The sequence below is a fragment of the Elgaria multicarinata genome, chromosome 9 (genome assembly GCF_023053635.1).
Source record: "Elgaria multicarinata webbii isolate HBS135686 ecotype San Diego chromosome 9, rElgMul1.1.pri, whole genome shotgun sequence".
Taxonomy (NCBI): domain Eukaryota; kingdom Metazoa; phylum Chordata; class Lepidosauria; order Squamata; family Anguidae; genus Elgaria; species Elgaria multicarinata.
In genome coordinates, this window is record NC_086179.1 from 42,289,552 (window position 1) to 42,310,502 (window position 20,951).

Here is a 20,951-nt window from a genome sequence, read left to right on the forward strand (position 1 = left end):
CTTTTTTGTTGGGTTGTTGCAAAATTGTCCACCCCATTTGTGGACGATGAATTGGGAACGGATTGACAGATCACCATTTTTTCCCCCCAGACAGACAATTCTTATAAATTGTGCGTGTGAGAGAGATGTAACTAGAGTATCATGTGAAACTCTGCCAATTTCCAAATTCTAGTCACTCAAATCCCCTAAAGGGTGAGTGTACACTTTCATAGTAACTTGGCAGAAAGAAGATATTAACTGAGAGTGAGATTAAAATCCCCCTCGATCAGAACACTTTAGTTTACTTAGCCAGAATTCTAGATTTATTAATAAACATTAATAACGTAGAATAACAATTATGAAAATAAATAGAGCAAAATGTTGCTTCTAGCTTTGAATACTTGCCTAGCTTTTATAATAGGTTGGTAGGTAATGACTAGAGGCAGTCATTTTGAGTCGGAAATCAAACATTTTGCTTTGTCCTCCTGGCAGAAGATGCAGTGTGGAATCCATGAAGCACAGCTGCGACTATCTCCAGACTGAAGTTACTTTACAAAACATATTTTGGCATATTTTCAGGAAACTTTGCTGCAAAATGGATGCAAGTGCATAACCTTTAGGAATGGTATCCTGGTTAAGGATATAGAGAAGGGGAAATCTGGGCTTGTCATATCTATTGCATATTCAGAGTTTTGGTAAAACAAATAGGAGCTCCATGCAGTTTTGGCCCCTAGAACTGAAGACAGGTTGGCCCATTAATAGAATATGTTTAACTAAAACAATTGCATAATCCTTCCTTGTTTAGCTCTGCCTGACTTTATTTCCTCTGTTGTTTCCTCTGCATCAAATTTTAGACTGTAAACTCCTCTGGGCAGGGACCTGTCCTTTTGTACTCTGTAAAGTAGGGTGACCATATTTGGGGAACCAAAAAAGAGGACACCTAGTGTGTGTGTGGGGAAGCAGCTTTCTGAGTCCTGCAGAAAGTACGTTATTCCCCCGCCACCTTAAAAAACCCGATTGGAGTGGAGGAGGAGAAAGGATTTCATTCTGCACCACCACCATCCACTCCAATTGGGGCCTTTTCTATAATGTCCATGAATGACCCACTTTCCCCTTTAAGACCTCAATTGGAGCTTGGGGTGGTGGAATGATGTGCCTCAAGAAAGCATGTCATTCACTCCTGCCATGCTAATGGCAGCCTTAAAGGGGAAGGTGTGTCATTCCAGGACATTATTGGAAATTATAGAAAATCCCCCCTGACACCATGGAAAGAACAAAAACCAGGACAAATCCGGGGAAATCCTGACAGTTGGTCACCCTATGTAAAGCTTCATGCGTGCTGATGGATTATATATGTAAATAACTAAGCAGCAACAATAACAAAAAGGCAAATTAACATATTACATTCTGAATGCTTCCTACCACACCCAGAAGTGGGGATGGAATATGGCTTTGCCTTTAAATAGACTGTAGGAGCTAATACACCCTTGCCTCCCACTAACCCTCCTCACCAAATCTCAGATGGCAAAAGTACAGGGGAAAAGGATTACAGATTTGCACGGGGTCCATTGCATACTAAACTTGATCTGTAGATATCTGGGCCTCATTGGCACAATGAATCAGTAGTAATACATGAGCTTGCAAATACTGCTTATTGCACTGGCAGACTTGCACAATAAGGATTAGGAAACTTTGGAGCTCCCACCACCACCACCAACTGCAGCCTTGTATTAAAGATACAGCAAGAAATGTGTAGGAGGATCCCTCAAAAATATTTGAATGTGCTGGCACTAGAAAGAATTTGTATAGATTTAGAAGATCTACAGTTGGGAAAAGATGTAATTGGACAGAGTGAAAAACATTGAGAACATAATCTATATACTGTCATTTTCTGAAGCAGATGGTGATGCATTATCATAAAGCACATCTAATTGTGAAAGTATAAGTGCAGTCCTCAGTTCTTCTGTTATATAGAGAAGTCTAGCTCTCCCTTTCCCAGCCTGGTGGCCTTCAGATGCGTTGGACTGTAACTCCCATAATTCCCAGTCAGCAGGGCCATTGGCAATGGCCTAGCTACACTGGCTTTAACATTTCTAATATCTATAATTCTGTGGAGTCTTTCTTTTTTCTTTTAAACTGCAGTTAGAAAATCAGATTTATTTCTGATTATACAGTGCTGGCACTTCCAATAACCATACATAAGTGGAAACTCCACCAAATACTTATAAAAAAGTTTAACCTGCCTTATATTGAAGTCTTTAGTCACTGTCACTTTGTAGTCTTCAGGCTATTTGTATCCAAACAGTTTGCATTTGTATAGAGTTTAATAACAATGGTGTGTGTGTTTTGTTGCATGTGTGGGAAAAGTTAAAAGGCTTGCAAATTTCTACCTGCCTCCACCCCCTCTAACAGAAAGCCTCCAGTGGAAAATGGATCTCTACATCTAGATACAAAAGCAAACACATTACATATGTGGGCACTTTACCGCTGTATTTGTCATAAGTGTTTAAATTTACTGTTGTAAAAGCACTGTTAGACATTGCCTCTAAACAAATATGGTGCAGTATTCTAAAAAGGTATACCATTTGGAGATATATATTAATACTCAAGAGGTTCCTTTATTCAACTGAAAGCTCCTAAGTATATATGGTGTGAGTTACTGGAAAGATGGAAAAAGCAACTATGAAAGAGAAAAGAGCACTGTATTGTCTATATACAACCACATATAAAAACAAGCACTAGAGACAGATAATTCTAAACAAGATTATAATCTATTCTTGGAGGGAAGTGGGTTTGGTGAAACTGCAGGGATTAATCCCCCTACCAATATTATCAATGAAAAACAGGAAAGAAAAGAGAACTTGTGTACCCTCATGACATCATCTGATTTATCACTTATCTCAATATTTTTATGACAGGAATAAAAGTGTGTGCACACATATAACCCCTGTTTTTAAATGAACAGAAATGGATGAGAACTGTTTGAACATTTTAGCTGCAATCCTTTGTTCACTGAACTGGGAGAAATTTTCATTAATGTCACTTATTTCTGAGCAGAAAAGGTTGGGATTGTATTTGAGAACTTTTAAAATAAGGCTAAAGCAAACTATCTACTAGCTGTATGTGGATGGCCAATCCTTCTTGTTCGCTGAATAGTAAGGATATATAGCCCTCCCATTTATCCTCCTTTGAGAGCTAAGTATAATCTTTATTGAGCTGAACAGTATATGGAAGCAGAGCGGTTGCTTGTCTACTGAAGACAAGAATTTATTTATTTATTACATTACTAATCCAATAATGAATGTTTTCTAGGTGGATTACAAACAGCTAAAAACAATACCAGTTAAAAATATAAAGTAGAGTAAAGTATTTTTTAAAATAAAATACAATATAATACAAAACAGAGGAATCGATAGAACAGCCATAAAAAAATTAGAACTAGGGGACTGTCTAAACGTTGTCTTTGCCCCATGGTGGCTGCAAATCAGTGCTGTGTTGGCTATATGATGCAGCCTCCAATTCACTGCCACTGCAGCGCAGAGACGAAGATGTGCAGCAGAAAAGTTGGGGACTTATGCTGACTTCTCCTGCTGGAGTGAGGTCAGCACGGCTCTTCTGCCATCTGTCCTTCCTCTGGCACTGTGCCAGGGGTGTTCTCGGGCAGAAGGCAACCTTACATTGGTTGCTGGAAGCCAGGTGAGAGGGTGGGCCCAGTGAGTTGAATGGCCACTGGAAAGCCCACACTGTTTTCTGCATGGGGATTACCTGATGCCACCGCTCAGCAGCAAAAGTGTGAAGCTTTTTTAAAAGCGGGGGCAACCTGGTGCTGTCAAGGCAGCCCCTAGGTCTCTTAAATGCTTGGAGGAAAAGAAAGGGCTTTGCCTGGAACTGAAAAAACAACAATGTAGGCACCAGGCAAACCTCTTTGGGGAATTCATTCCATATGGGGGGGGGGCACAACTGAGAAGAACCTCTCTCCTGGAGCCACCTGAAGAAGGCCTTCGAAGATGACATAACGATCTTAGCAGGTACATGTGGGAGCAGACGTTCTTTTAGCCATTCTGGGGTTAACACACTGAATCCTTATCACTTAGGATTAAAAAAAAAGCTTTGTGGAGCCATAAATTGGATTAGTATTAGAGGTTGATGAGCCAAGGACATATGATTACTGGCACTAGGATAGAGGATCCACAAAGCTGCTGAAAAATGCTTCAGGAAAGCTTCGGGAAGAGGGTTATAAAAGGCTGGGAGATGCTTAGCAAAGCAGAAAGGGCCAAGGAGGAGGATGTGTTTTTGGTATTGTTTTTTACATCTAGTTTGCAATGCTTTTAAGCAAAAGCTGAGGGGGCAGCTGTTGCACTGAGGTCCTGTCCTACCAAGATAAGTGGTGGTGGAAGGGAGGGGATAGGACCATGATTGTAAGTGTCAGGTTAGAAGCAATGAGGGAAAATGTTGGGTTTGTGCCCCTGACAGGTGTAAAAGTCTACAATTTACTTCAGCCAGCAAAAATTAGATTAACAACTGTTACCCAGAGGACCTTCTCTGCTGCTGCTTCCAGAGTGTGCAATAGCTTGATGGCAGAGATCCACCAACTCAATAGTCTTTCTGAATATAAAAAAGCAATAAAGACTGATCTCTTCTGGCAAGCCTACCCAGTCAAATTTTAAGATGTTATGGCTGTTATTTTAATAATGTATTAGTTTGTATATGTTTTAATCAATTTTATGTATTTTATAATATTTTGTATTTTATGTTGTTCCCCGCCTCGATCCAGAGGGAGAGGCAGGTCATAAATATATTATTATTATTATTATTATTATTATTATTATTATTATTATTATGCATTATCCTTTCTGTAACCTCATGAGGTTCAACAGTTTAGATGTATACACTGCCTTCATCCTTCAATGTGGTTTTCAAATCCAGAATAACAAATAAAAGCAAATGAAATAACAGCTATCTCGGTGGGTCCAGGAATGGATCCCTCTGACCCATTGGGCAGAGGCTAATTGGTTTGGGTACAGGTCTGGGCTTTTAAACCAACTGCAAAATAAAGTGTAGAGCTGGGAAATACCAACCCTACCTTGTTTTGTGTGTGTGTGTGTGGGGGGGGGATGGCCTGAAAGCAAGTCAGCTGTATTGGTTTTTCAGTGTGGCTGGCAACCCTGAAATAGAAATTTTGATGGAACAAGCCTAGGTTGGTGGGTGGCAGGAAAATAGATACAATTGTTATCTAAGGAGATGGATAGTAGCTGATAAGAGGATTTCAAATATTGGGGCTGTATGTGTTTATAAAACTTGTCTTTTTCCTGGACAGCTGGGGAATAAGCTGCTATGTGTAATTTTACACTTAACATTAAGAGTAATATAAAGGCAGCACACTGCTCTGATGTATCTAATCTATAACAATTACAAAGAACTTTCAGCCTGTAAACTGCTAAATGGTAGAGCCTGGAGAAGTAGAAAACCTTGGAACTACAGGAATAATTTTAAAAATAGTATTATAAAGTGATGTGGACACTTCTCAAAGGAGTCTACTACGAGAGGCCTTCATACAGAAGCACACATCAATTTTGTACACATTCGCTTTAGCTGGTTACATCATGAACTATATTTAGAAGGTCTCCAGTGTAACCATGGAAACTGCTTCTTGCTTAAGCTACTGCATTAATTCATTCAACATAAGCCAAGGAGGATATAGAAATACTTTAGAGCGCTTATAGAACAATTTCTCCCCATTACTAATACTGAGATAAATATGCAAGGACAGTTACTGTTATGTTTCTCTGTGTATTATGTTAATGTTAATGTGAGAAATTGGAGAATATTGACATATATACACACACATACCGTGAATGTTGACAGCAGCTGATGTATGCTGTTAATCACCAGTTTGTGGTCAGTTGCCAATGGTAACAATCTCCATTAGTGACATTAATGGTAAGCCTGTGTGCACCAGTTGCTGGGGAACATGGGTGGGAGGGTGCTGTTGCACCATTTCCTGCCTTGTTGATCTGTGGCCGATGGCTGGTTGGCCACTGTGAGAACAGAGTACTGGGCTAGATGGACCCTTGGTCTGATCCAGCATGGCACTTCCTATGTTCTTATATGTATCCCAACTCCTAGGGACCAATCTTGAGAAAATCACACATCTCCCATTGAAATCAGTTGTGACTAATTTGTCTTATATAAATGGGACTTAAGCACAACTACATTTATTTTGATCAGACCAACATAATGTTTTGATCGTTGACATGGAGTTAGAACCGTAAGGTAGTGGCAGGAGAATCAATATGAATTAAAACAGATATGGAGATGTGGAAGTTCAAAAATGTTGTGGCAACTTACAATAGCAAGACCTTCTGGGTTGCAGCTCCAAGGCTATAAATAGATATACTCAGTGGAGGCTGGTGGCTTCCATGTCAGTGGGATGGTCTGGGTTTCAGTCAGAACTCTAAAGATGAATAGCTGCTTTAGAGTTCTGAGTGAAATCCAGAGTGGACTCACCACCCTACTGACATGGGAACAACCAGCCTTCACTGGATATACTGGAATATGTGTATCAGTACCTTCTCTTAGCCTATAGAAGAATGTATGTTCATATATACTCACATACATACACATATACTACCTGTTTAATCAAGTTATGGAAATGGATGCTGCTATGGTCTTTAGTATAGTACATAATGGGCTTTGCTGTTAATTTGGGGCATGTCTACACCATGCCAACATCCCCGGATCATCCTTGGATCATCCTGTGTGTCCACATGATGCACAGGGGATCCTGGGGGGGCAACCCAGGACTAGCAAGGACTTACCCTGTAATATCAGGAACCGCAGAAAACCAACTTTTCCATGGTTCCAGGAACATCCCGTGGAGCACAGCCATGTGGCCACTGCTCCTGGGTTGTCTTGTCCTCCCCACAAATACTGGGGACTGTAAAATGGACATGGAGCTGCACAGCAGCATTCCATGCCCATTAGAGGTGGGGATCGGGGTCTGTTTTTCTCCCCTTTACCTTTTACAGTGGAGTGTGAGTGCGTTCCTCTGGTGTGTTTTTTTAAATGGTGGCCACGACGTCCTTCCAGGAAGTTGCACGGCCATCTAGATACCCAGGGAGGATCGCAGAAGCTGGTAAGTCCGCGATCCTGCCCCTACACCCTTGTGGTGTAGACATGCCCTAAGAGTGCAATCTTACACATGTTTAGACAGGAAACATCCTAGAATGCTTAGCACTCTCCAGCCAGTCATGTTTGCTGGGGAATGGTGGAAGTTCTAGGACTTTTTTCTATCTAGAGGATTGCACTCTAAGAGTTAGTTTTTAGGAGTTTTGGATGCTTTGCTTTATGGTATTGCTTTTTGTTGTGAACTGTTTGGGACATATGGAAAAGTATAAATATAAATTGAACACATAAAAGAAACTTGGTTTGGAGTACTAGTCCTGAATTCCCTTGAATTGTACAGTAATGCAAAATCTAATGCTTTTGTGAGTCCTAAGTGTTAAAAGATTATTATAGTGTATACTGCTTTTAGTCACAAAATAAGTCAAGTATTACATTGACTGAGTTCACACAACATGACAACCCACCTTCCAGGTTGAGTGTGGGTTGAGGCTGAACCATGGCTTGTAGTTGAAACATGGGTTGTTATGTGAATCCTGCTGCAGTAACATAGCATGTTTTGTTTACCACAAGCAACCCACAAAGAGAACCCATGGTTTGTTGTCGGGTTGTGAACTGTGGGTTGTTCATTGTTGACAAACCATGGTTTATTAGCATGGATTCACATAACACAACAACCCATGTTTCAGTGATAACCCATACAACTCAAGCTTGAGTATGGGTTGTCTTGTTGTGTGAATCCAGACTGTGAGAAACACATTGGTTCAACTAAGACCCTGTTGGGGCTGTGGTAAGTTTTTTAAAAAACAGTAGTCCTACTCAGGCATTACTCCAAATCAGGTGGAAATAATGTGTGAAGATGGCATGGGGCTTTTCACCCCCCACCTCCAATGTTCTGTGCACCATTCCACTTTCGACCTTTGTACATTCAACATTAAGTTCTGGAGGAAGATTCAAAATACATTTAAGGGGATTGCTTACATACTCTGACCTGCTTGAGTCCACACTGTCTTCGTCCACACTGTTAAGGGAGAAATCCTAGTATTGAGGATAGAGTGGGGACAAAAGCGTAATTCATTTGATGAAAAGGGTCCAGAGTTCCAGTCAGAGAGGCATTCCAGCCATCTTCTGATGGCTACTAAAATGACACAGCACTACTCCTGGTGCTGGAGAAAAAAGTAGTCTCAGAAATAAATGAATAATAGGAATGTGAATAGGTATAACGGAAAGCTGAACATCCCCATCTAATCTCGGATTTACTCCATAGCCCTTATTTGATACCAAGAAATTCACTCCCAACTTCAAAACTGATGACATCCTTTTTCGGTTCCTTTGAGAAATATAACAACATCCTCATCTTCATCATGCAACTGCAATAGCATTCATGAATGCCATCCCATCCATCCATTCTTGTCAACAGTTATCTTCAATTACTGTTTAGTCCAAGTGAGCCATAGTTTATTCCTTTTTAGTGTAGAGTAGTACACCAGAGAGGGAAGGTTTAGCATATGCTCTCCCTAATGTGCTAATTTACTACAGGCAAGAAGCATTTAACACTGGGGAAGCTTTACAGCATCCTACTTGCTATTTGTATTGATGTGGTGCAGAATTCTTTCCTTCATTCTGCATATTGGATAGAATATGTTGAGTGACTTAGAGAATACATGTAGGCATTCTGAAGAATAAACCAAGATAATGTCCTGAGAATTGCTAAACATGAATTCAGTATGTAACATAAATATCTGTTGGACCATCGAACAGGAACACTTTGTATGAAATGATTCAAACCCCAAGAAAAGCAAACAAATTTGTTAATGACTTCCAGTTCACTTGGATGGTTATAATCTAACTCTGAACCAATTTTATGTACAAAAGAAATATATGACTACTGATCTTCTGAACAAAACATCTGTTTCAGGTAAAACGGTTGAAATTATAATTATAGTCATATTTTATTTTTTAAATTGTGGTGGATGTTATTTCTAGCAAACCTTAAAAAGATTCTCAGCAGTGTTTATCACCATGCGTGGTGCTAGTAATAGAATTTATATATGAAAATCATGCTCCCAACGACAAGGAGATAATGAGTATAAATATAAGGTTAACCTTGAAAAAAGCTCCCACCCCACCCACATTAAATGTAAAAATATTGAGTTACTGAACTGAAGCCCTTGTATTGCAAATTGAAGTTTGGCCTTAGCAATATTTCATAAATGAGGAATGTGATGTCTGTTATAAGTTTTGTCTTCCTTATTTCTTCATTACAGTGGTGCACTTATGAATGGCACTATATGCAGATTGTCCTCTGAACTACAATAATTTGTTAAGCTAAACCCATAGACAGCTCCAAGCCATTGGTATAGCTCTCTTAATGCTTCAGGGTAACTCAAGATGTCCGAAAGTCCTGCATAATATGGACTCCCTGAATGGATTCCAATTTATCCAGAAACTATAAATTGCAAACTACCAGGCTGCAACTAAAGTAATAGACCCAGTGATCGCTGTTCCATATATTTTAGACTGATATTTAAGACCTCTAGGGAGATCATTTTACAGGGATGCTGTCAGCTATGTGAACCTTTTGCAATCTCTTACACTAATATATTATAACTTGTTTATGATTGCTGAAAATAAGTGATAGCATCAGCAGAAGCATTGTGGTTTAGGAAACGATGTGTAAATGACAAAGATGGATATAAAATTTTCATTCCTATAAATATATACTTCGAAGAAGGTTTTCAAGAAACATTTTTTTTATTGCATTTTGGGTGCATGTTGTATGTACACATGGTGGACTCAGGGTTGCTGCACGCATGCACGCCATGTATATGACTTAATTCCTGGTCAAATAATGACTGGCAGCTGAATATGTGAACCCTCCATGGAAAAGCATTGCATTTGAGATGACAGGAAAGTTTTATCTGTGGTGTTACACCTGCAATGGCCCATTCACACATGCAAGTCATCAGTTGACATTGCCATCAAGTTATACACATGCTTGTGTGAACCAGACCTTAGAAAGAAAAGTTGATTTTTAGGGGGACTTTGTGAAAAAGATTCCATTCCCCCCCCCCACTTTGAAATATATGCTCTGGCCATATTAAGCCTTAAACAATGTGGTTGGCAACTGAGGAAAGTTGAACAAGAGTTGAGTTTGCTATATCAAAGCCAATCACTTCGTAATATTTCTTTGTATATTCTTTTGTAATATTATATTACACCTGTCCGTAAGACCTGCACTGGTTGCCAACTGTTTGTCTGGCACATGTGAAAGGACTTTCTCCTGTGTTGCCCCCAAACTGTGCTCCAGATTGTGCTCCCTCAAGAATTACAATCGGCTCCCACTCTATTGGCCTTTAGAACGGGTGCAAAGACACATCTTTTAAATTCAGTATTTTAAAATATGTAGTTTTAAATATTTTAATGTTTTTACTGATTGTTTTTATTGTTGCAAAGTTTTATTGTATTAATTGTTGTGTGCTGCCTTAATGGCTTTAATAATAACAATAATAATAACTACTACTACTACTACTACTACAATAATACTCACTTCTTTTATAAATAAATAGCATCTGAATTAAACCTTGGTCTATGACCATCTTGTAGGTTATAACCCTCTGGGCAGGTCTACTTCTTTTGTACTTTGTAAAGCTTGATGTGCAATCATGGCACTTACATAAAGTATTTCCTGAACTATGAGCAAAATAGAATAATGAAAACTTATCTCCTATTCACATGGTGGAATTGCTTAAAGCACAACTTTATGAAGCCCCTTAATGTGAGAGGTTTTCCCATATATTTAGGCATACAATATGAATTAATATAAATATTAAAATGTTTTTGTGTGCTTACTTTGAGCAGGTAATAAGAGGTACAGATTTCATGGAGTTTTCTTTGTAGGAGGTGTTCTCTCAATTGCTGATTTGTCAACTGTTGATTTGTCAAAAATGGCTGGTATGGCTACTATTCTGCAGTAAAGGGTTTGATAAATAGTTCTAATAAAAACCTGTCTTGCCTAGTGGCATCAGAACAAAACCCACCATTCTGCTTCCAAGAATAGTCTCTGAAGCAGTGTGTTCCTCTGTTGTTTGACCTCAGCAACTGATACTTAGACATCTGCTGTCTTTGAACACAGAGGTTCCATTTAGCCACTAGCCACTGACAACCATTTCCACAGGGTTACAGTGTTACTCTGCTGCAGCACGTACAACAGAGAGTTGCAATTTAGCATATGGTTAGCTTAAAATCAAAAGCTTCTCCTTGCACACACAAAAGAGGAGTTGTTTGTTTGTTTTTTGCATAAACATAAAAATGGTTTCTCATTTTGTTTTCCATTGGTAGTCTATAAATTGCCACAAACCCCTTTGTTATTTGTTCATGAAGTTGTCGAATCCTCTCAGAAATGAGAAGAGATCTTTCATTTTAATCTATCACAGATTCAGGAATTAGAGGTGCCTGGCAGAACGTAATCCCATAAAACATGGTTGCTCCCTGCAGGAATGACTTACAACAGTCTTGTAAAGAAGCCCACAAGGCTATTCACCTGCACAATGGTGCAACCCATCTCCTGCTCTCACAAATGACCACCACAGTGTGAGAGGTGATGGGGTAGTGGCAAACAGGCCCAGTGTCACCATTTTGGGATGCGTTGGGACTGAGGCTTCTTGCTGCAACACCCTTTCAATCTTATTTTTTAAAAAACATTTTATAGTCAGGTGGGGAGGGGTGGGCAGGCAGCCTGGGCCTCAGTGGGCAGGCAGCCTGGGCCTGAAGCCTGCGCCGGACCACGATGGACACAGGTAAGCCCCCTCCCTCCTGCCTCCTTACCTGGCTCCGTCGCCATCGCTACACAGACTGCGCCGTCGCTGGCACCAGGTGAGCCCCCCCCCAACTTACCTGCATTTGGAGCTCCGGATGGAGGCGAACCGCTTTGCCTTGATCCGCAGCTCCCCCGACCTGATTTGGATCTGCCTTTGGATCATGTCGCTCTGCTCTGGATTTGCGATCCGAATCGGAGCGGAGCACAGTCCTTGTGTTCTCTCACTGAGCTTTCCATGACAAGGTGATTAACTTTTCTATCCCATGTAGAAATGGGGTTGGGTTTCAGTTAGGGTCACCAATATTGCACAGATTAGAAATGAAACTTTTGTGGAGTCCATACCACTTTTGTTGCATGTCTTAAAAAGTGATCTTTGTTTTATAAGCCAGGGGAAACTGTATTTACATTTCCCATGTATTTACTGTGGCATTTAGAAATCCTGTAGGAAAAGAGCTGGCAGAATATTTCAGAAAGAGCACTTGCATATATTGTGTCAGATTTTTAATTGGCTGTTTATTTTGGCCAAGTTCATACCCTCTTTATTATTTTCCATTCACAGGCATTCAGGAGAACAGAATATTTTTGCATAATTTATTTGCAAGAAGACAGAGTATTCATGCATACACAAAAGTAAATTATTCATCTTTTGGGGGAAAAAATCCATGTCTACTGGGTATTTTATTAATGATGATTAATCAATGGGCACTTTTGTTTCTAAAATTTCTTTTCCAAAATATTTATTTTACTCTTCCTTCCCCCCCCCCAAGCTAGCTAATAGATGTGTTATGATTTTCAAGATCTACTAAGAGATTTAAAGAAGAAAATTTCATTTTCCAAGGTGAACGAAAGAATGGGTATTAATAAAAATTGTGCCAGTACAACATCACAAAATATGATCAACGTTTCCATGGTTACACTGATGTACAAAACAAACGCAGAGCAAGTATTAAAAGTAATACTTAGTAGTTATATCAACACAAGTGTTTCCAGGGGGCAGCAGAAGTGGTATGCAGCCATAGTCACTAGGTTGGTTCAGATGTAATGGGAAACCATGGGTTTTTGCAATTCCCCCTTCTTCCTCTTTTGTGTGTGCAAGGGGAAGCTTTTGATTTGAATTAAGTGAGTCATATTTCTCTGTAACATCTGAACTTCGGGAACTGTGGTTTGTTTAAACTATGGTTTGAGAACAAGACACAATTTCCAATCACTGTTTGGCTTATTCTCGCCACTTATAGTTTAAGCAAACCATGGTTCCCTGAGTTCAGATGTCACTGGGAACTACGACTAGTATAAAATCTAAAGTATAAACTTTCTGTGTCTTCCTCTCCGGTGCAAAATAGGAGGAGAGGGGAATGGAAGCATGTGAGACTGAAACTCACTGTGGCTCATTCGCCAAGTAGAAAATCATTTTGTTTGAACAAAGCCATTGAGTGGAAACTGGATAGGAACTTATGTCTTTATTATTAGGTATTGCTTGGCAGCTGCAGAAACAAAGGGAAGCTGGAACTTCATAGCGTAAGAATGCCACTGATGAATGACCTTAACATACATTGTGGACAAATGATTATTATTGTGGAAATATGTGAGCACCATCTCCTTGCCTGTTCAAGTCATGTCATCGTAGACATGCAACATGGGTGGCAAGGGAGGAAACTGTTCACTTCTGTCAAAAAAAGCAGGGGATATGTTTGCTCCAGGGCAGAAGTAGAGAAATGCATACTGTTCAAATAAAATAAAAAAATATTTAAGATTGAATATGTATCTTCCTGGGCTAGATCTACACTACTGCTTTATAGCAGTATCGAGGTGTACTGATAACTGTTGGTGCACATTACACTTTCCATATACTGCTTTTTATTCCACATTATCCAAAATGCCACCACAACTGTCTTTGGGTCTGTTCAGCCAACACACTAATGCATGGTTAGTTTACAGTTTATAACAGTAGTGACAACTGTTGGGTCCCAGGACACACTCCATATACATTTTTCAAACCATTTTCAAAGTGTCATGTCCTGTTTGGTGTAGATCTGGCTCTAGATTTGACCAGTTCACACTGATGCATTCTGAACAGGGACTCTGGATACATACATCACGTGAAAATTTCTCTTCTTCTCCTGCGTTGTGAAATTCAGATACCTTTACTAATGTAATAAATGAAAAGCTCCAACCTAGCGTGTCTGTCTTTGAAGTACACCACTTAATATTCAAAGTGAGATCAAATGGCACAACTTTTTTTCTTGAGGAGTATATGAAGAACTTAAATAAAGGTCAGTGTAGGGCAACAAAAAGTTGTATTATCTGCTAATGAAAGGATATGCAGCCATGCGCTGTGGTGCCAACTGAAAGGGGAATAAGTGTCTAACACTTCAATGCTTTGTCTCTAGGAGTTCCCCCCCCCCTTTCTTTATTCCCGTATGGCAGCCTGGCTGAGGACTGTGCGACTTGTAGTCCAACACATCTGTAGGACACCAGGCTACAAACAAATCAAATTTGCAAGTTACTGTTGGGCTTACACACACACACACACACACACACACACACACGCACACACACACAGAGCACACATATATTCTTAGGGCAAATAGTCTGATTTTTTTTTAAAAAAAGAATGTTTACTGGACAGAGCAATTCTTTAGCAGCTGCCAGAGGGAAATCTGTGGGGGAGGTACTGCAAAATCCAAAGCCCTGGTGGCTCACACTGGCCAGCGCAGAAGGTGTGTGTGGGTTTTTTCCCCCCACTTTTTATTTTTTTGTGAGCCATGGCCAACCTTTGCTGGCATAGTTTCCCTCCTTTTCAGGGGAAGAGCAGGGCTTTGGATCCAGCATATCCAAAGCATTCCCTGATCCAATGTGACACCCCCCTTTTCAACCCGTACTACCATTGGCGCATGACAATGGAGGCGTGATGGTGATGGAACTTTCCACCATACACATTTTATTTATTTATTACATTCATATACTGCCTTTCCTCCCAGGAGGTGTACATGATCTTCCTCCATTTTATCCTCCAATCCAGTGAGGTAGGTAGGTTGGGCTGAGAGTCAAATGAGGAAGTGTCTGATGGCAAACTTCCTCTGCTGCCCAGGGACCTCCCTCTCCATCCTTGGAGAAGGAGGGAGCACATTATCCAATGGTCTCTGGGCTGCCCTCCCTGGGACTAAAGGATTGTGCCCTGCCCTTAATAAGGGGATGGAAGGAAGAACGAGTTAAACAAATGAAATCTATTCATTTTACAGCGGAGATGAAAGAAACGTTTTTAGAGCAGTGGGCCCGGTTTGAACACAACTTCGCCATGTTCAATACAAGCATATTCTTTTCCCTTAGCAGTACACGCATATTCTTTCCTTGGGAGAACTGTGCAACTGTGCAGTGTGTCACAGCTTGAAGAACCAGGGAAAAGTCCTCTGTGGAGGCTACAATTGCCTAAAACCTATGATACAACCAACGTACCTTCTCTACAGTTCTAAGATCAGTTTTACAACTGTTTACAAAACACCTGCAGAATTTTTCAATAAGGTGAGGGATGAATGTCTAAATGATTTTATTAAGGGTAGACAGATTACCTGGAGCATTAAGGAAGGGATAAGGTAAACCAATATTTGACTTGGTGCAGGGTTGTCTTCAACGCCACTAAGCCCTCACAAGTACAGTTCGTGTTAGAATCATTGACTGGGTTCACATGACACAAGGGTGGTTAATAAACCCCAATATCTTGTTAACCACCCCTGTATGTTAACCACCCCTGTTTGTGCCACCCAATTAACCTAATTGCCCTTGCTGGGCATGGCTTGTCGTGATGTCTTCACCCGAGGAGGGTGGATGTCTAGAGTGGTTAACAAACCACTCAGAATCCATGGTCTGTTCTAGCATTGCTGTGTAGTTTGTTAACCACCCAAGACATCCACCCTTGCTGGGTGTGGAGATCATGACAAGCCATGCCTGGCAAGGTTAATTAGGTAAACTGGTTTTATTATTTGTTTTAACAACAACAACCTGACATAGCTAAAAGTGTCACATCTAATGTCATATTTATTGAGGCCCTTAGATGGCTGTAAAAGAGAATTACACAGATTCCTGGAGGATAGGTCTTTTAGTGGCTATGGCTAGAAAGTGCCTTTAGGTCCTTCTGGGTGGTTCAGGGTTTCTTAAGATCCTCTGCATTGAATGGAGCCCTGGACCCATCCAGGACCCACTGTGATCTTCTTGCATCACGCCTTGAGGACAAATAATCTAAATCTTTGTGTTATTATCTGCTTTGTATTATTATCTGTTTTGTCTCTAATGTTGCCCAGACTGAAAGGGGCCAATGAAATCACATTGCTCAAGATAAGAACTGTTTTCTATTGCCACAGAAATTAGGACTTGAAATAATGGCTATAAGTTATAGCTCCCTAGATTTCGATTAAATATAAGGAAAAACTTCCTGATGGTAAGGTCTGTACAACAGCGGAACGGTCTACCTACGGAGGGTGTAGGTTCTCCCTCTCTGGAGGTTTTTAAGAAGAGGCTGGACAGCCACTTCTCATGGATGGTTTAATTAGTTTTCCTGCACATTGCAGAGGGTTGGACTAGATGATCCTTGTGGTCCCATCCAACTCCCTGATTCTATGAAATGGAACCTGGCCTTGATTCTTCTAGCTACTTTTAATAAGTTGGTAGAGATCCAGCACTCAGCTGTCTTATGTTTTCTTAGGTTATAGGCAAATGGCTACTGGCAACCATAAACAAACTCAATTAGATTATCATTAAATTGAGCCTCTGGCTTTAGAAGTCAATATTTGGTGTGTGTTAATCCCCACAGTACACAACTCGTCTAGAATTATGCTTTTGAAAATATTTTTGAAAGCAAATATAAGTTTCATTAGAGGATGGAAAAATAAATTGGTAAGGTGACAGATTCTATGATTTGATGGAAGCTCAATTATAAATGGATAACATAATATAACAAGTGCACATGAAATCCTATTAAGGTCTGAAAATCGAATATCTCATCTCTATGACTTTTAATTGATCTTTACACATATTGTCATTGCAGTCAAATATTTGAGATGATTCCTGTACACATAAACAAATGTAAGCACATTAACCCGGTTAATAATTTTAACAAGCAATTTGTATTTCCCATTAGGCTGTCTTATATTTTGTTTTAGTATAATTAAAGATATCATTACTGATAAGCCTGATGCAGTATTCAAAGTCAAGCCTGTACCCAAGATTTACTTTTATCATTAACTGCAGCTTGATAAAATCCACATGTGTGATTAAGAAATTAGATTTCATCTTTCCCAAACAACTGGCGAGAATTTCAGAAAATTTTCCATATGTTGCTCTCAGATGCACACTGCTTGCCTGTACATTTCAGTTTTGTTTATTGTCAAGAATCTCATTTTCTTTCTATGTCTCAGTAGTCTCTGACTTTCCATTTTGTCAGACTAAAGTGGCATGTATTGATGCACCAGGTATGTGTAAGTTATCTAGAAAGGTCTTAAGCATTAAGGTTGGACAAAGGCCTAGTTAATTGGACTGAATGACCTCAGCTATGGGAATCTCACTACCTCCACCACCCCCTTGGGGCCTGGGAAAACTATCCTGGCCAGCCTGTGACTGGCTAACAGGGATCTCCTTGGAGTTGCCAGGGGTGTGAGCATAAAATCCAGAGTGGTGGTGGTTCCGGAACTTTGTATTCAGTTTTCACCTATCTATGAGTCTGTTTGGTCCTGGTCTATGGGAAGACCCATGCCTAGGTACACATAGACAGTTTTAGTTAGGTTTTATTATTTTTCTCACTGCAGCATTGTTTCCAAACTCTGGTTTTATTACCTCTGCTTTCCTCATTGTAAAAAAATCTTAATACCTACACTTCAAGGGTCATGTGTGCTTCCTTCCAAGTAAGCCTTGATACTAAACCCAGACCCTTCTGTTTGGTTATTGCTACTGTTTCAAGTTTCAGGCTTAAGGCTTTGAAATAGAGGGTTGCAGCATCAACCCCTATTTTTTAAGCCCCAGGAGCATCTGAGAGTCCCCTGGCTCAGGCTGAGGTGGATATAAAGGGTGGTAGAAGTCTACCTTAATCATCATTTGGCCCTGCCTGCACAAAACTTTGGAGGTGACATGACAATGCTGTTCTTCGTGTGTCTTAACTGTAAACCCACATTCAGTGTATCACTGCACACTTGTGGCACAAAGCTCAGAATTTGTGGCAGAATCAGCACAAACCTGGCACAAAGCTTTGGCAGATGTTTGGAGGAGATACTAGTTTGGGGAAGTTCGTAGTTAACAGAGCTACTAAGAGCTTTGCTATTTATAGCATGCTCGTTTCCTGGCCACTCATGGAAGTTTCCGGATCAGTTAAACAAACAGGATATCTCCCATGCCTTCCCCCCCTATTCCGTTGTAAAGTAGATCAAAGCTGGAATAAACCCTTAATGGTGCGAAATCGGCAGCGTGTAAACCTGGCATTGTGTTATGAAGTTGCTGAGGGAGGGAGGAAAGGCTTTGAACAGAAGGAGAAGAGGGTGAAATGCCTCCCTGCAACAAAGGGAGGCAAATCTGATCCCCATGTGTCTACTCAGAAGTAAATCCCATTGTGTTCAATGGGACTTACTCTCAAGTAAATGTGACGAGGGTGGTAAACTTACAGCACAATCTTACTCAGTAGTAATTACTGGTTTTCCTGGGGGCTGCCTGCAACCAGGAATCGTGCCAAAGAAGTAGGAAACACAGCAGTGCCTGGTAAACGATGGGATTTCCCTTAATGTAGAGACACGCTAAATTACTATGCTGAGAGGTTGTAGTTCAGTGGTAGAGGTCATGACTTTGCATGCAGAAGGTCCTAGGTTCAATTCCCATTATCTCCAGGAAGGTTAGGGAAGAATCCTGCCTGAAACTCTGGAGAGCAGCTGCTAGTCCGTGCACACAATGCTGGGCTGGACAGACCAATGGCCTGAACTAAGAATAAAGCAGCTTCCTATATTCCTATCGTTTACTTATGAACTGCACAAATAAATATGCCATCTTGTTGGTTTTGGATTTCTCTTTCATTTTATATGATATCAACATAAAGGCATGAAGGCATGCTGGTTTGTCTACATTTGAGACTTTTCAATTTAGATACTCTGAGCATAGAGATATTCAGCAAGGATGCACACTCAGTATATTACACATAAGTGGAACTCTGAGTAACTTCAGAGGATAATGTGCAAATACAGGAAGTGTGACTCTTGTGCTTTTGAACATATTTTTTATGAACAGCTGGTCTCTATTTTAAGTCTCTATTTTAGTACATGCTTAAAATTTAAACACAGATCTATATAATAAAAATGGAAGTCAAAACAACCTTTTAAAAGAACTAGATTATAGACTCTTCCATGCCTCCTTCCTTGTGGTTATTAAATGCAAATATGCTCTGCTGTGACTTTTGTATGACGTTTTTGATATTATTTGTCAAGGAAAGAGGTGGGGGAGGGAGAGCTATGAATATGTAGTTTTACAGCATGGAATTTGAACTATTTGTGGTACAAATGTGACATTTGGGAACTTTCTTTAGATCCTCACAGTAGAGGCAAGGTGTAAACAAAACCAACTTTTAAGACCAGCCGTGACCAATCCATTGCTTAAGTTCAATAAGCAGAACAAACATTTGATTTACCAACAGCCGAAATTACCATGTGAGCTTGAAGGAAAACATTTTCTGGATGAGTGATGTTAACAGTCAAGTATAGGCACATAAACACATTTATATAGGATTATGAGGCCTTTCAGGAAGGCCCGATAAATCCCTAAATAAAGTGGATGGACAAAGAAATAAAGGCAATTTCTCAAAGTGTAAAACAACTGCTGCATTTTTTCATTTGTAGTTTATTTTGATCATTTAAATATGCTCTCTGATGATGGCTCACTGAAAGTTCAGAATCGGTACTATGTTTTTATGTAGTAAAGTCAGTGAGAGATGACTTCATCCACAGAAATATGGTGCTTTGAAGGTGCTCCTATTTCCTGGTGACTTTACTATGTCAAAATTCTGTATGAGAACTGGCCTCATGCCTTCTATCATTCTAAACTACTAAATGCTTGTCGTGGCTATTCCAAAGCAAGGGGGGAATTCTCTGTACATCCTTATAAGTGTCCTTTATTATTACTTCACGACTAATTAATTTTCTACTTAAACTTGGATTTTGCACTGTAGGCTGTTGGCAGCTATCAGACCTGACCAGAAGCCAAGCATCATGTGTCCCAGGGGGTCCTTCTCGTACCTAGATATTGTCTTATGCCCTGGGGCTAAGACGTCGGCCAGATCTACACCAAGCAGGATAAAACATTTTGAAAACATTTTGAAAAATGTATATGGAGCATGTCCTGGGCCCCAACAGTTGTTAAAACTGTTATAAACCATTTTAAAACAGTAGTGTAGATCCTGCCTTGGTATCTAGAATTAAGCATTGCGCAACCTTGGCTCAAATTAAGCCCTGTCTAATTCCCAGGACAGGTTATATAGCATCCAATAAGGGAATTTTATGTTCTTCCTGACTCCAGTGTCTCATGGCAACTGAGACCTTATTACACCTGCATTGGTTGCCAGTTGCTTTCTGGACACAATTCAAGATGTTGGTTTTAACCTTTAAAATCCTAAATGGCTTAGAAACTGGTTGTCTAAGGGACTGCATGGCTCACTATGAACCTGTCCAGGTATTCAGATCTGCAGAAGAGCCCCCTTTGAGGATTCTATTACCTGCAGAGGCCCATTTGTCAGGCATGTGTGAAAGCTCTTTCTGCTGGGCTGCCCCCAAACTATGGAATGTGCTCCCACTCTCTTGGCCTTTAGAAAGGGGATAAAGACACATCTTTTAAATTTAGTCTTTTAAAATGTGTCATTTTTGATGTTTTCATGTTTTTCTATTTTGATATTCTTGTTTTTATCATTGCAAATTTTATTGTTTTAAAGGCCGTAAGAGCTTTTTAGCAGATAAGGTAATATATAAATGTCTAATTTATCATCATCATCTTGGTTTTATTGCCTTAAATTCTTGTG